The sequence below is a fragment of the Labrus bergylta genome, chromosome 16, assembly GCF_963930695.1.
Source record: "Labrus bergylta chromosome 16, fLabBer1.1, whole genome shotgun sequence".
Taxonomy (NCBI): domain Eukaryota; kingdom Metazoa; phylum Chordata; class Actinopteri; order Labriformes; family Labridae; genus Labrus; species Labrus bergylta.
In genome coordinates this window covers 3998364-4015238 of record NC_089210.1, presented here as the reverse complement: position 1 = coordinate 4015238, position 16875 = coordinate 3998364, and the positions used below count along the sequence as shown (strand labels likewise).

General features: G+C 42.6%; 1 protein-coding gene across 5 annotated transcripts in view; it reads left to right on the top strand.

Annotated features, from left to right (window-relative positions):
- The window catches only part of LOC109989335 (protein shisa-6), a 70690-nt gene that overhangs the window by 15974 nt on the left and 37841 nt on the right, over positions 1-16875 (top strand). The gene's annotated exons all lie outside the window — the stretch shown is intronic.

Here is a 16875-nt window from a genome sequence, read left to right as displayed (position 1 = left end):
GCCAAAAGGTATTTCTCTGAAGGAGATTGTTGTGGGCAGCGGGAGGTGTATTTTATTGAGCCAAAGATTGTAACCTGACAGCTTTATTTCACAGTCTTTGTGATATAGAGCACAGATCAGTGCCAGAAGAAGTTTAGTAGAGGGAATTGGCTCACTACATCAAAAGAAATGTCCGCTGTTGCTGCAGAGAAAGAAGATTTGTGAGCCTTTTCTCTAACTTGCTCCATGTTGCTCTGACTTTCACCTTTTTTTTAACTTTTGGATTTACAACAAGCAACTCCAGCAGACCAAACATAGAACAATATGGACTGAAAGTAGCTCCCAAAATATTTCAAGTGTGCTTCAAACATAATCTCTGGGGGAAAATTCAAGTGTACAAAACTAAAATGGAATTATGGATAAAATGAGACGTTAAACAGCAGGTAAGTAAGAATAAGAAAAAAGTGATAAGAGACCCTGCCTGTCAAAGGAAGAGGAACCACTTGCGGACATAAAAAAAAAAATGAATAAAGAAAAGTCCACAGGGTGCAAGAAAATGTTTCGAGGAAAACAACAATGTCCAGAAAAAGATCCACGAGAACACAAGGAGCAAGGGTAGACGACATGCTGGCACTGAAAACAGGGGGAGACCAGACTAAATACACGGGGGGGGGGTAATAGGTGAGACACAGCCAGGTGAGAAAATCAATCCACAGGTGAAAACAATGAGAGCGGGGCACAAAGGTAGAGAGTGTGGAAACTTACACAAGAGGGTTGGGGGGGGAACGAAGACACAAAACAGGAAAGAAAAATTAACAGGGAATGATACGTAAAATTTAAGTGAATTTAAAGCTCTGAGTGTTTCTTCTTCTTCTCTTTTGATATTTTCCACTTTTGCACAAACAAAACATTAATAATAACTTCTTGATAATCCACTGCTTGTGGGAACCTCCATGACCTGACTTTGTGTGTGTGTGTGTGTGTGTGTGTGTGTGTGTGTGTGTGTGTGTGTGTGTGTGTGTGTGTGTCTGTGTGTGTGTGTGTGTGGGGCATTGTACTGTTTGCGTGGGCGCGGCGTAATGGGGAACAGTACAAACAGAACACATTTGAATGTACGTCAGGACTAACAAGCTGCTAGACAAAGCTCAGAGTAATGTTGTCGTTAATATTCATGTGTGTGTGTGTGTGTGTGTGTGTGTGTGTGTGTGTGTGTGTGTGTGTGTGTGTGTGTGTGTGTGTGTGTGTGTGTGTGTGTGTGTGTGTGTGTGTGTGTGTGTGTGTGTGATGTAACATTAAACACTCTGAGCTGTGTTTAGTATTACACACACACACACTTACTCTGCCGGTGTATCTGAGAGGGTGTTTAGTGATGTCCTTGGATTTCTGTCAGGTATCAATGACAGTTTGGTGGTGCGTTCACTGTCCCTGTATTTGTGCATCTCTGTTCACCGAGACGGATCTTGCATTCAAAAGGAACCACTGCTATTTCACTGTAAAGGAAGATTCATATTTATAATAACAATAAGGGAACTAAGGGAACACTTTACAGCAGAATACAAGCTAAGACCTAAGGCTAAAATGCAAGAAACTACATTGATTAGGTGCGGCTCTGTAAAAAAGAAGAAGAAAAACTTCAACTAAAATGTTTGCTGTTGGGGTAAAGTTCTTTTAATGGTTGTAAAGTTTGTCCGACTTTGACTACACACTGACTGAGCTGCACTCCCTCTCTCTCTGTACAAGCGAGTATCTGGGAGGCTCTGCTGGTGCCGTCTCAAGAAATCACCGAGCTTAGCTCACCGAGCTCGTGAGATGCTCTTGGTTGAGCTGCTGCTGCTGCAGGAACAGGTGCAGGGCTCGGTGAGGGAAATCTGATGGGAAAGCTTCTCTGTGAAGCATCTAGACCGGCAGAGTCAGAGTGAACTGACATTTGAAGGGAGTGGAGTCTAGAAACTTGATGCGATTGCTTTTTCAATGTCATAGAAAAAAAGTTGGTTTACTTCTTAAATACAAATGAAACGGCATGTGACAAACATCCAATTTTGGATTCTTGCACATTCATCTGTTGTCGGGCTGGACTTCTCTTGCCTTCATACATCTGTGTCTCTGATGATAGTGTCGCTTTGTAGCTGGTTTTCAAAACAGAAATTTCTCGAAAATTGCCTGAATTTCTTCATTGTGTACCCCACTTGGATGAATAAGGATGAGTTTGAAAATTCCACGTTTACTAGAAATGTTTTATTGGTTGATCTTTTCCTTTCGGCATTACTTTTTCCCTTTTTTTTTTGAGAACCACATACCCAGTTACCCTGAAACTGTCCGAGGTTAAACGTTCCTGTTTTGTGCGCTTACCGAAAAAAGCTCCCAGATATCTTGAGTACAAACATTCCTCCATCTTCCTCGGGGGCGTCTTCACCGCCCTCCTCGCCTCCTCCGCCTGTGGCCTCCACTGATGTGCATCCTGCTTAATTACTTTTTCATGAGTTGCTCCCTGTTTTTTTTTTTTTTTTTTTTTTTTTAGTCCTAGGGGGGGATTCATCTCCCTCCCTTGTCTCATCCCAATCCACTTAAGGTGACCTTGTCGTACTGGGATGAGCTTGCTGCAGAATCCTCCCACCTCCCTGCGCTGTGGTCCCTGCAGGCCCACTGTGTGTGTGTGTGTGTGTGTGGAAGAGTGCAAATAGAGGCAAATTGAAGTGTGCCAAGTAGGTATCACTCGCCCATTTTGCCTCCATCACCGAGTCCTGCTCTCTTTCCGTGTTTAAAGCTGGTGGTGTCTCTGAACTGGACAAGAAAGCTGAGAATCACAGATCAATAAGTCATGCAATGTGACATCATCAGCATGCTGCACACTCATGTTCACCAACCAGACCCTTGATGCTTTTAATGATTCAGAGATCGAACAGTGAGTCAAAGCTCATCGAGGATCAGTTTCAGCCTAAAGTTTCAGTTTGTGTGGTTGAAATCGCTTTGTAAACTGGACGCCTTTTTTTTCCCTTCTTATTTCTTGCCCTTCTTTGTGAACTGAGCGGCTAAAAGGTGCTAAATTATTTCTGCAGCTTCATGCCGCTTTCATTGTCTTGGATTTTGGTGGGTTGATGTTTTCGTCTTTGTTTTCAGAATGTGAGATTTTCATCTTTTATTAAATTCTGTTGAATGACGACTCGCACCGAGCGAAAAAACACCCCAAACATCTTTTCTGCATCGTCTCCAAACCAAAGCCCACACAGTGGACACTGTCTTTGGATTTTTATGCATGCATGTCTCATCACTGATCTGACTCTTTACTGTAACTGTCTCACACACACAACCATGTTGTCAAGCTTCAGAATATCTCATTCTGGTACAACTCCATCGCCACCGAACACAAAACCAAACTCTGTCCGTGTAGTTAATCAGGCCAGCAAAATAATCGGTTCACCCCAAACTACACTCTCTGACCTGAGGACCCCTCGAGCCCCCTCCACCCCTCCTTCTCAAAGTTCTCATGGACAGTGAGTCAAAGTCCAGGCATCACATTGATAGATAAAGCAAGATGACAGCTTTCTGCAACAGAGCTTCTGATGGACAGATGCAAATAAACCTGAAAAAAAAACCTTTAGTTAAGAATTTCTGTTCCAAACGGTGGAGAGAACAAACAGAGAAGACTAAAATCATGTCATGGGATTGATGGGCAGGAGAGGTTTTTGCGCAGTTGTTCAAGCAGCAGGTGACGACAAGGTCAGATGAAACACTTTTTTTTTTTCATTTAGTGCCTCTCTAGAAAAAAAACAAAAACTAATGCATATTCATTCCAAAGAGTAATTGGTTAATTTGCATAAAGTTTTTAGGCAAGCGTGGAATTACATTTTCATAGAAAATCCATTTTTTTTTAAATCAGAAAGAATTCAAATCATTGGTCTCCAAGCAAAATGTTGAAGCATTAGTCCCGTTCTCTCTAGAATTTTGAGGGAAATGAAACGCACTGATTTACTTTTCCACTTAAAACCTGCACGGTTAATGAATAAATGCATCCATTTGCTGCGTCCAAGTGTCCAATGGAGGAATATTACTTGCAGGGTCTACACGGTGTTGTTTGCTTTTGTACGTCATAAATAAGCATCAGTGATAATTTCATCCTGTTTTCATAAGTGGTTAAAAATCTCCTCATTGGCGCTTTAATGCCTGAATCCACTGCTGTAGGGTAGTTGTCAGCCGAGACAGTTTTTCCTGCAGCATCCAGACTCTGACTGGTCTTTATCAGGTCATTGGAAGTCAGAGCAGCCTTCACAGAATTGGTCGTTTCCGCCTCTTTCTCAATGAGCGTGATTCAGAACAGCGGGGGAGACGGTCCTCTCGCGGCGCTCGGAGCTGCGACGGCCAAAAGCACAATATGAATTGATTCCACTCCTTATCTCCTCCTGTCCATTAAAACGACAGGATAACGAACCCGATGAGGTCACTGGAATGAAATGGACACTCTCAGAAGTCTTTTTTTCTACCACATGGCCTGAAGATTCATACATCTCACACACACATATATACACACACACAGATCGCTGTTAACACGTCCTCTGATCCAGCCTCTCCTCATGCATTATGTAGTGCATGTAGTGCAATCTGAAAAGCCGACCGGACGGAGCGTCAAGCCTGGGATATCTCACATGAAAGCATCACTTAACCTCTCCAAACGTTCTCTATCTCAAATTGGAATTTTTTTCTCCTTTTCCCATTTTTTCTCCAGAGTCCCTCAAATCCGTCTTTGTATGTTTTTGTCGGGTCAAGCTCCTTAAACAAGGGAGCTTACATTTCCTTTAATGCATGAGACTTAAACTCAGACCATTAAGCATTAGTTCACCTGCTCAGACAGAACATCTGTGAACAAATCAGGGCTCCACTCTCACATCCCTCCCCTTTGAAGGCCGTAGGCTGTGCCACCGTGAAACGTTATTAGCAGCATAACAAAGCTGTGAATTGAATGCGGCTACGTTTAGAAAGCTTCATATGACAAGTGGAATCCTGTTAAGGATGCAGATTAGCGGTATCTGCGCCGCACCTGTCAATATCTATTACGGTTGGGGGGCAAGGACGGGGCAGAGCTGGACATAGAAGTGCTTCTGTCAGCACGGCGGCGCCCACCAAACACCGATACTGAAGAGGACGGCGTGCATTGGTATGCAAAGAAAGAGCTCCGGTACAGTAGGCAGGCCGGCCCCGAGGCACTTTTTGTTTCCATCACAAGGAAACTATTCTCCTTTAACAATGACGAGGGATTGTATTCAACCCAGAAAGCTGCCAGAACAACAGAATTATTCAAAAAAAAAAAAAGAAAAGAAAAGAACTGACAAGCAAGGACGAAAAATGGCCCCGACGTGGCGAGGAGGGGCCGAGTGTTTAATGCATGTGTTGTGAAGGACAAGGTTCCTCATTTGGAAAACAAATGGGGATCAATTTCAGAATACTTTAACTCACTTAAATGCACAAACAGAGAGACTCACACTGCACTCGCACACGCCCAGTGACATTTTCACTGATTGATTCTAATCTAAAAAAAAAAAGTCTAAACTAAGGGAAAGGTTACTCACCAAAAGACAGGAAATGTAACAGGCCATTTTAACTTCAACACACGCCCCAATAATCCATTTATGAAACACATTTACATCCAGACATCCTGCTCTCCATACAAGACTGTCGACAATTTAACCCTTTCCAGACTTTTCTCAGATTGGATCTGCACAATTTCTCCCAAATCCCCCTCGTCTATAACAACAAGCTACAGATGAGATTTGATGTTTGATGCTAAAATATTACACGTAGCCCTCATGTACAACTCATTGAACCATTGCTACATTTGTTACCTGTGGTTTAGGCAAGTTTATTTATATATATATAGCACATTTCAACAACAAGGAAATTCAAAGTGCTTCACACAAGACATCAAAAGCATCATGACAGAGGAAAGAAAAGAAACATTAAAATAGAACATTAAAAATATCACTGGAATTATTAAATCTGAAAATATGTTCAAAAAATATATAAAAAAGTTAAAAGTTACAGTGCAGAGTTAAAGTTTAAAATCTTATTAAAGCTGTTTAATGAAAGGCAGCTGTAAATAGGTGTGTCTTCAACCTGGATTGAAAAGAGCTGAGAGTTTCAGCAGACCTGCAGTTTTCTGGGAGTTTTTTTCCAGACATAGGGAGCATAGAAACTGAACGCTGCTTCTCCGTAGTGTGAGGCGGCAGTAGCTCAGTCTGTAAGGACTTGGGTTGGGAACTGTAGGGTTCAAGTCGGACTGAAGTATGGATGGGGGTCTGGTTGCTGGAGAGGTGCGAGGTCACTTCCCAAGTGCTGCCAAAGTGTCCTTGAGCCCTACGTGTAGAAAATTGGGAGTAATTGGGGCAGCAGTAGCTCAGTCTGCAGGGGTTGGGAATCGGAGGGTCGCCGGTTCAAGTCCCTGCACGGACCAAGTCCGGATTGGTCTGGTACCTGGAGAGGTGCCAGTCCACCTTCTGAGCTCTGCCGATGTGCCCTTGAGCAAGGCACCGAACCCCAAAAAACCACTCTGGAGCGCTCGCTGTGGGCAGCCCCCCTCACTCTGAGACTTCTCCATTAATGCATGTCCACAGGATCCTGTTTGTGCATGTGTGTGTATTTCTGTATGTGTGTGTAGCATGTTCATCAAACAGAGTGTTAAAACTGAATTTCCCTTCGTGGGATTAATAAAGGATACATTATTATTATCATTAGTATTCACCTTCAAACACTTTCGGACCTGACTTTTTCAGGAAACATGATTTTTTTTTTTTGAAAGAGCAATAGACTGTAACTTTTTTGTCGAGTGTTGTGTGTTTTTTACGAGACAATGATCCAATCTGTGAGCGCTCAACACATCCTCAGTCAGAAAAACACTCACACATGTTACACAAAGGACTCTGTAAAGACACAATGAGCTCATCACAGAGACAGAGAGCTGCTCTACAAACAAATCATCGCCCAGCTCAGTAGAGATGTGATTTATTTATTTTTTTCCCACATCAAACCTCCCACTCTCTCTCTCCCACTCCACTCCTCTCCGCACGCCGCCGCCGCCGCTGCTGCTGCTGCTGCTTTTTGCTGCTCGAGTGACAAATTGCGAACGACGGTGAGCTTTCACTCCGAGCACAAACGGCTGGTAATTGTATGTAAAAAATGGCAACAGGAATCACAATTGCAACTCATCCGCAGGTTGACGACACCGCTGGAGTCTTCTCCTCTAAATGCTTCATTAGCCGCTGCCTCTGAATGCCTTTCTATGAATGAGAGAGGCTGAAAGCTCTTCCACCAGCCGCCCACCTGCTTCCTGCGCACCTTCAGGGCAAACCCTCAATCGCTCTTGTGATGCATCCGAACACACAAGCATCAGGCTTCATTCATAAATCTAGCTATTTGAAGAAAAAAAAAACAACACAGATGTGAGGGAGTCCTGGTTTGCAAAAATATAAAAAAATCAGCACCCAAACAGCACCATGCTGCGCGAGTAGGACGGGGGGGGGGGATTGCAGGCGTGCGGAAGTGCAAGATCTGTGCAGTAAAACAGAGGTGTAAGAGCTGAGGGTGAGGAGCAGTGATAGCTCTGTGATTAGCACCTGTCCCTTGAGTGCTGTCCTGTTGTCCTTTCCTCCCAGGTAAGGGAAGACGGGAAAAAAAAGAACGGAGAGATAACTGAGGAGATGCAGGCTGATTTTTTTAAGGTTTGGATATTCTTCAGGGGCCCCCTAATGTGAGACATCAATCAAAGATGTTTCAACAAGCTGCGTGGCCACTTTTCTTCGGTGCTCATTAAGAGAAGACACCAGCTGGGAGCCGGCAGGAATGCATGATGGTTCATTATAATATTTACACAGTTTTGCCCTCATTCATCACGGAGGATAACGCGCTTTGCAGAGCCCCATCAGCCTTAGGTGTTAATATAAGTGCGAGCCGGGCGAGCAGCACACAGAAGCTCATTTCCCCTCACAGTATTAAAGGTCCTGAAGCGAGACCGCTTTGCTTCTTACAGGAATTTCTACAGTTGGTTTCGACCCATCGCCTAAACTGCAGGTGTAAGGTGATTTTGGAGACGCAATCAAATGACAGACTTGGATCCAGTCAACTGTGCATCCTGCTTTTGATACTAAGACATGGGGATAAGAATCCAACGTAGGCTCTTTGAAATCCCCCAGTGGTTTGTTGATTGGCATCTTGAAGCATCAAGTTTGGCACGTGTGCGCTTTCCCATAATATCGTAAACTCAAATGACTACCGAGGGAAATAAGAGGTGTTCATGATGAGCTTCCATCATAAGGTCCTCACTTCTATAATTCCATTTCCTGTGCCATTTCATGTTCTCCTGGTGGAGATCAATGACAGTCCATGAAGTCTCTCTTGTTTCACTGAAACCCAACAATGGAGGTAGCTGAAAACAAACTGTGTTCTCATGAGGCGGCTGAACCGGTGTTTCTGTTTAAAGAGAGATTAATTAAGTTCAACCAAGATGAAGAACGGGACACAGTAAACAAAAAGGGATTCTTTAGGGTCGGATCAGTACCCTTGGCACCCCAACAGAAGGGTACCAAAAACTTAGGACGGTAGATAGATAGATAGATAGATAGATACTTACCAGAGGGAAATTCAAAGCATCCAGTAGCAGGTTACAAAGACATGACATGAAACATTTGTTACAAATTAACTACAAAACCGACGCCCCCCCCTCACATACATATATATTAAAAAAAGATTTAAAGAATACCTCTAGATGAATCAAACTTAAAACTGTGCAATTAAAAATAGACTTATACAAGAAATGTACATAACCCATGCAGGGATAAAAAATATATGTGTAATTTAAACCTAAAAACAATCTGTAATTAGACCTGAATTTAAAAAAAAAAAAAAGGTGTATGGAGCCTTTATTTTGGTACCATTCCCAATTTCTGGCTGTGAAAATGCCAATATTTGTGTACCGTACCGAACTGAACAGGTCCGCTTGGTGGAAACGGGGCTTTAGAAAGAGATTTGAGGGACGTCCATTGGCTTTATCTTCAGAACCAGCAGATACAGTTTAACTCATTCAACTGAAAGGAGAACTCAATCTTTCATTGCTTTTGTCTTTTCCTTTGGCTGATGATTGCCTAGTCTGTTCAAAACCATGCTTTTATTGTATCTTTTGTAACTGAGGCCAACGTGTTGAGTTGTTTTGACTTCTGGAGTTCTGCCCATCCAGTTTATGTGATTAAAAATGTTTGAAATGTTCACTTCTCGAGTCACTTTTGGATTCAGTGAACTGCCGCCACTAAGGCCGAGGGGATGTGTTTACATTTGCTCAGTCATGTGGATTTGATTTTGACTTAAGGTCATGTCTGGAAAACGTTCTGTTCTGTTTATTTGCAGTTCCAAAGTACGTCCATCTGGTATGATCCATCCGCACAGACTGTCAATTAAGACGGCTCTTTAACGAGCTGGATTTTCGAGGGGAGATTTCAAACCTTTTTCTGCCGAATGGGACGGAAAAGAGATGTCTTTATGAGCAGAAATGATGCATGTGGCTTTTCTTTTCTCTCCCTTATCGTCATGATGTGAGCTTTAATATGCTGTGTGGCTCCGGCACTATCAGATCAGATGTGGCCCGGGCGAGTGGAGCCTTCATGGGGGGAGGAGGAGGAGGAGGGGGTATGCAGTCTGCATCATATTCTTCCCATTCCTCTCCACTTTCAGACAACAGGCCGCGGTGAAATGACTGTGGATGCCGCCAACTGTGAAATTAATTGAACTTGTGATACGCGGGGTAGAGACCAGCATCCGGCCCGAGGAGGCGACTGTGCATCCGATCTTACATTAGCTCACGACGAAAGGGAACAGCCAAGCCCATGGGCGCTCACCGAGATCTGTGGTTAGTTTCCCTCGACAAGATGTCTCTGGACGCGGCTGAGCTTTACTCGACTTGCGTGACTTTGCTCTCAGTGTATGAGGCGTGCTGTTGGCTCTTGTTGGAGGCATTATTTGGAAAGGGAACGGGATCTGTTCATAGATCCGGTCTTGTAGAGCTGATGATGGATCAGTAGATAATGATTCTTGTGTCCACACATTTTTCTAGCCCAAGGGTTAAGCCTAGTCAACAAGATCCAGAAGGGGTCAATTAACCACAAACCTATAAATCCCTTGAAACAAATATACCTTTTAAGTAAGAATGAATTTTACACATAAATACAGCAGAAATCAAGTATTTGCTTTAGTCAAGGCTTATTTGGATGTCATGTAAGCGTTGTTATATCGCGGTCATTCCTTGTATCACAAACAAGCAGAACTAGCAACAACTTGAATAATACAGTATAAGAAGCTATAGAATTTTAAAATGTAAAATATAAATATATATATATATATATATATATATATATAGAAAGTTGCACATTCCTCCTTTAGAGTTGTATGCAAGTGAACCTGAAATCTGAAAACCTTGAATTCATCCTTATCTTGAAAAACATGATCAGATTTTGCAATGAAGCTCAGCATCTCTTCGCTATAAATCCTTTTTATTAAATCCTCCTTAGGGGCAGGTTTAACTCCAGATTAATGCACTTTGTCTGCAGGGTCAACATGAATTATTTGCACTCTTTTAATGAAGACCACACAAAAAAAACCACACAACCAGCGAGAGAGGAACATATGCAGGAGCGTTAAAGCACCTGATGAATCCAGACAGTTTCAAACACAAGGGAGGAAAACATAGTGGAGATAAATTCACTGCTGGAGTGCAAATGTAATATTACTCCTAATTCCACCAAATTATTGCCTTTTTTATGACGCGTTCAAGTTCTTATAAGTTGCCTCTGGCCGACAGCTGCGTGCATGTTCTCGAATAAAAGTGGAGGAATTTATCTTGTTTAATTTAGTTCAAGACTCCAGAGAGTTAAAAGCAAAGAATACAAATGTAAGATGTTTTTCTAAAGGCAATTACACTTCTCGAAGATTAACTTTTTCGAGTCAGGAGTTTACTATTTAAGCCTGATTTAATTTGCTCCAAATACCAGTCATGGCAAAAGGGTAATGTTGATCATTAAAATCATGACAGACATGCAGGGTAAGCAACATCTGCATCACTGATTCAAACTGTCATCCATGAGCGTGATGAAATGTAATCAGCAGGGAGCAAATTAATCAATTAGGTACCTCTAATTTTCCTCTTGGCCTCCGACCAGACGCAGAGCTGAACAGACCGAAGCTCTACGAGTAGAAGAAGAAGAAGAAGAAGAAGAGAGTCGACCATCTTTTTTTGACCGTTCTCCTTTTTCAGCAGTTTGTGTCCCTGAAGTTTCCCCAGCCCCGTGGATATACGAGGCAATCTGTGCTGCCCCACATTAGCTGCTGCGTACCTATCCTCCAGCTCTCATCCAGGTCACGCTGCACCGCAGAGCGCGGCGCTGCTTCCAAGACTCACACGTCTGCTGCTGCTCAGGTGGAGGAAACCCTGCGGACGTGACAATGAGCCTGATAGTGTTTCAGGTCAGTTGAATCAGTCAGTGTCCCCAAAAAGAAAAAGATCTGAATCCACTTCTTAGCCTACGAGGAGGGAGTCTTTAAAGCAGCAGGTGTTACTTTAATAACTCATAAACCAGGATTTAAAGGGAGGAAGGTTACCCTTGATCCCAGCTACAGAATTATTTTCTGTATCTGAAACTTCTCTTTTTGTGTGGACGGACAATGAGGTGGGGTTGTTACTCCAAATGACCCTAGACCAGGGGTTCCCAAACTTAGCCATGCCAAGGACCCCCATATAGCATTCACCTCAGGCATCAACCTTCAGACCAAGAACTAAAGTCAAACTTTGTGTGTTCTGGCTCACAATGACAAGTTTTTGAAGCCAACATGTGGACATCTGGTTTTGGAACTCAGTCATGTTCAGGTTTTCCGGTGCATCATTCTTTAAAGGCTTTATATGCAGATGTCGCCCTTGAGCACCAGCATGAAACCAAAACAACTCTCGATCCATTCTTGTGTTAGCATGCTAATGCTAGCGATCTTTATTATGCTGGTATCTTCACACTGCATGTAAATTTACCTGAAATGAGCGTGATCTAGAAACACAGTTAAGCAGTGAGTACAGTATGTTATTCTTCTTTTCTCTAGTCCCTCAATTAAACAACTTTTATACATGAGGGGAGGAGTCAGCCGGCTGTCTGGGCGATGTAAACAAACTGAAGATAGGACTCGGAAAACTCGGAAAACATCACAGACAGTGGGACTCGGGTGTTACACCCATTGTAGACAGTCATTACTCACAGAGTTATTTTCAGAGGATATTCTTGATTTACATTTTATTTAAGTGTGACAAATCACAAATAAAGCCTTTAATCATGTTTCCTTATAACGAGGAGGCAGGTAGCTAGTTTTCAATGGTGCAACAATCATCTAAAGAGACGGATTACAATTTATGTCACAAATATATATATATTTTTTTGTTCCATTTTAGTCCCTCTTTCCTCCCTAGTTTCCGCGACCCCCCCAGGAGGGTTCTGGACTCCCACTTTGAAAAACATTGCCCTAGACTACAAAAGCGAGTAGTGCACCTTCTCATGCATGGCTGATGTCTGGAAGCATAATGCACCTGTGGGAAATGTCTCTGTTTTCAGAGGAGCTGCATACTGCCAGTGTTCCCAATGACGGAGTTGTCATTTTCAAACCCATTTTTCAAACTTTGCATTTCAGACATCGGAAACGAACACCCAAAATGTAACAGAAGGTTCCCATCTTTGGCTGAAATCCTTATTGTGTAAGCAGGGCCTAAGCAAAGTCTTCCATAAATGGCAAATATCTTGTTTTCTCAACCAGGAAATTTGGAAGTCTTTTTTCGTCGTATTTTTGGGCTTTTTGTGGCTTTATTGAAGAAACAGGACAGTGAATGGAGTTGGAAATTGAGGCAAGAGAGAGAGAGCAGGAGAGGTGAATGACAAGCAGGAAAGGACTCAAACTACAAACTACAGCCTTTAGTACACGCAAACTAGCCACTTGGCCACCGGGTGCTCCTTCACTTTTAAAAGCTGTGGTAAAAACATCGCTTCACAAATCCAATGGCCCATTAAAAGCACATTTTGACGTTTAAATCTCTAAGCTGTGAGGTACTGAAAGCTCCTGCTTTATTGATCCTTTTGTGATTTGACCCGGCTCAACTTTAGAGCTAATGTGTGTTTGTGCTTTTAAGGGCCAATTTGAAAGCAGCTGACTTCTGCACACCTTTGGTTTCTTGCTCACTGTTCTTTTGCTTTAGAGGGAAAATGAGTCACCTCTTCATTTTCCTTCACCGGGTAAAGCTGTGGAGCAGAGAACATTGTAGACAGCTACAGCACCTCAGGTGAGGCCAATCAGGGATCAGGTAATCAGTCCCACAGGATGAACACGTTACCAACTAGAAGACATGAAGACAGACTCTCATTCAAATCCCACGACTTGATTCATTTCAAGTCTTTAGTCGTAAATCCCCAAAACCAAACATGCAAAACACAACAAACTGTTTCAAAATCCAGAAATCTTCCATCGTCATCTCAAGCTGTTTAATAGCAGAATAAAGCTGCTGCTGCTTTCAACAAACGCCGACTTTCCTAAAAGCAACTTGACTATTCTCAAAAAAAAAGCGTTGTCAATACATTTCTGTTTGAATTGATCCTGTCCTCTCTCCAGCCGAGAAGGAACTCGCTGCTGTTTTTCTTTTCCAGGATAAAACTCAGCATGACTTTGGTTTATTTATAGAAGTCAAAGTCTGGTGATATTTAATAAGAACTCTTTGAATATGCAGTTCAAATATCACAACCTTTAAGAAAACAGTGTTCATTGTTAAAGAGCTCCATGGCTGCCTGCCCCCCCTTAATCAATTAAATGTCTAAGCTTTTAAGCTCATTCCTCTTGATATCTGTGATATGCATAATAATGACCTCATTACCCAAAGCGTTGGCATTGTGTGCTCGGGAAATTGGATGCAAAATGCACTTTTATCATTCGTAATTTCTCCTTCAGAGCGGCGGAGGAGAAGAGGAAAGAAAAGGGTGAGAGGAGACTGGAAGGCAGCGAGCGAGAAACCAGACACTGTTTGGAAATAGAAACAGGTCTGAGTCATTCCAGGCGTCCAACCACATGTGGCGTCCATGGTCGACTGCACGGTGTATGAAACGTCGCTTTTGCTTTCTCTACACGAAAAACACGCCATCGACCTCGGTTTGACAAAAGAAAAAAAAAGGACAAAAAGTGACCTTTGTGGAAGGAGACATGATCAGGCCTTGGACGTGTTGTTTTTCACCCTACGCTGTTTCCTTCGACTCGTTTCAAGGTCTTTCTTCTCTCGGCCGTCAAGGTTCATCTATTAAAGGACGATTGTGCTGTTTTTTTCTTTGATTACTGGATGTCTCGGGCTGCAGCAGAGCCTTGAAAACTGTATATATCAGAGGGCTTGGTTTGTTTTTTAAATTAGAATATATTCAGAAAATTCATGGTTGAAGCGCAAAGATACAAGCAAAAGGTGGATTTTTACTTTAAAGGAACGATATGTAACTCTGACACCAAGTGTTCGATGACACTCTAGTCTTTGTTTCCACAGCAAGCGCCGCATTCTATTATCGATGTAGCCTGCTAAACGTAATTGGATTGACAGGGAAAGGAAGTCGGACAAGAAAACGCACACGTACTAGGCGGAAATTGGCAGGGTAGCACTGTATGGTTTTGGGCAAATTCTGACTTTACCGGACGTGCCACTGATTCTGAATTTCAGCCCCGATCGTGCGTTGGCGTCATTAGTCGTGCAGTGTACAGGGGTGCCACGACTGCCGAGCACAGTCCCCGATCAGCTGCCGGTCTGATGATTTTCTGGCATGTTTGGTATTTTCCTCGTATGACAGGATACTCTGTTTACTCTAAAGGACGACGTGATTGTAAAAACCTCACTTTGTTAAAGAACAGATGCATGAGTGGGATTCATGGAGTTTAGTTGCTTACTTAAAAAAAAAAAAAGGTTCATCTTTAAATAATGCCAGCAATCTGTCTCAGTCGAACAAAGACCCTTTTATTCCTCCCCCCCCTTGTTTCCTTGTTTGAGAGAAAGCAGCATGTTGCTTTGTTTCTCACTCGCTAATCAAAGATCTTCACAATCCGTCTGTCAATCAAGCTCGTCTGATCTCCCTCGCTGAATGTTGATGCGCTTGTCTCAGTGTTTTCTCTGGCATTTCTGAAAATGCAGTAAAAAAAAAACATTTCCTAACCTGAGTGTGTCTACATGACAAGCGACCATAACAAGCTGCTGAAATATTGATGGCATATTTCGTCACATTGTTTCTGTCAGTCTACACCGTTAGAAACCTACAGCCTTTCTTGAAATCATCAGGTGAACAGATTCTGACGAGCTTACTCACTGCTGAGGCTTTCTTCCCTCCATGAAACTTTAAGAACCAGGACTTCACAGTATGCCCTTACTTCAAAACATCAGCTTTAATCTTTAAACACATTTACTGAGAAAACACAACATGAGTGATTCACAAAGTGCTGACTAAAAATGTTATATTTTAGATTTTTTGCTTCAGTTTCGTTCTGTCAGTTGTCAGATTTTTAGATGCAAAAGATGTTTTGCTTTCGATTTAAAGGCTTTATATGGTGCAACTTGCGGTGCATTGTTGTGTTAGCATGCTAATGCTAGCGATCTTTATTATGCTGGTATCTTCACACTGCATGTAAATTTACCTGAAATGAGCGTGATCTAGAAACACAGTTAAGCAGTGAGTACAGTATGTTATTCTTCTTTTCTCTAGTCTCTCAATTAAACAACTTTTATACACGAGGGGAGGAGTCAGCCGGCCGTCCTGGCGATGTAAACAAACTGAAGATAGGACTCTGAAAACTCTGAAAGCATCACAGACAGTGGGACTCGGGTGTTACACCCATTGTAGACAGTCATGACTCACAGAGTTATTTTCAGAGGATATACTTGATTTCTATTATATTTAAGTGTGAAAAATCACATATAAAGACTTCAAGGGATATAAATTGATTTGTTTAAATCCATTTCATGTAAATGGTAATGGAATTTTCTAGTCTTCCAACTACTCATGTGCTTTTACACCACTTGTCACACCCACCCATTCACACCCTGATGGTAGTGATGATCGCTATGTAGTATCATCCATCAGAAGTAACTCATGCCATTCATACACCGCCACCAAGCAGCGGGAGCAATTCGAGGTTAAGTGTCTTGCCCAAGTACATCAGACATGTTGCCCAGCTGGGGATCAAACCCTTGATCTTCTGGTTGAGAGGCGACAACTCTACCAACTGAGCCACAGTTGGTAGAGTTGTATTGATATTGAGGGCAGGAGAATCAATACAGTATAGTGAAAGCAAATATCACGATAGCTAAATCAATTTTCAGGCAAAACCCCAATAAAAATCAAATTTCCAATCCAATAGAATGAAGTTTGACTGACGTGATGTTCAGTAAGCTTTGTACGAGCACATCCCCTGGAAATGACCTTCAGAGGGACACTGTACGTTAAATATATTTAAAGTCTAGTATTAAACTTTTCTCCATAATACCAGGCTCATCCTGCTGTCGCTCCACTGTTTCCACACACTGTCAGCAGCACAATGTTAATCAGATTGTTGTGTCCATTGTTTCCTGGGCAAAGAATGTGAATGTAATCCTGAGCTGACAGTCTCCTGCACAGTGCAGCGTCTCTGCAGGCTGACTGCCGTGCACAGATGGTTTCTCCTCTCTGACACCGGCAGCATCCTCGTTGGCTCGGAAAACACAGTTTTTGTTTGTGCGATGGAGGGAGAATCTTTGTGTGCAGATGAACACTGAGGCTCCTTTATTAACCTCTGCTGCTGAATTCTCCGTCGGCTGATGAGGGGCAGCGCTCTGGTTAATGAGGG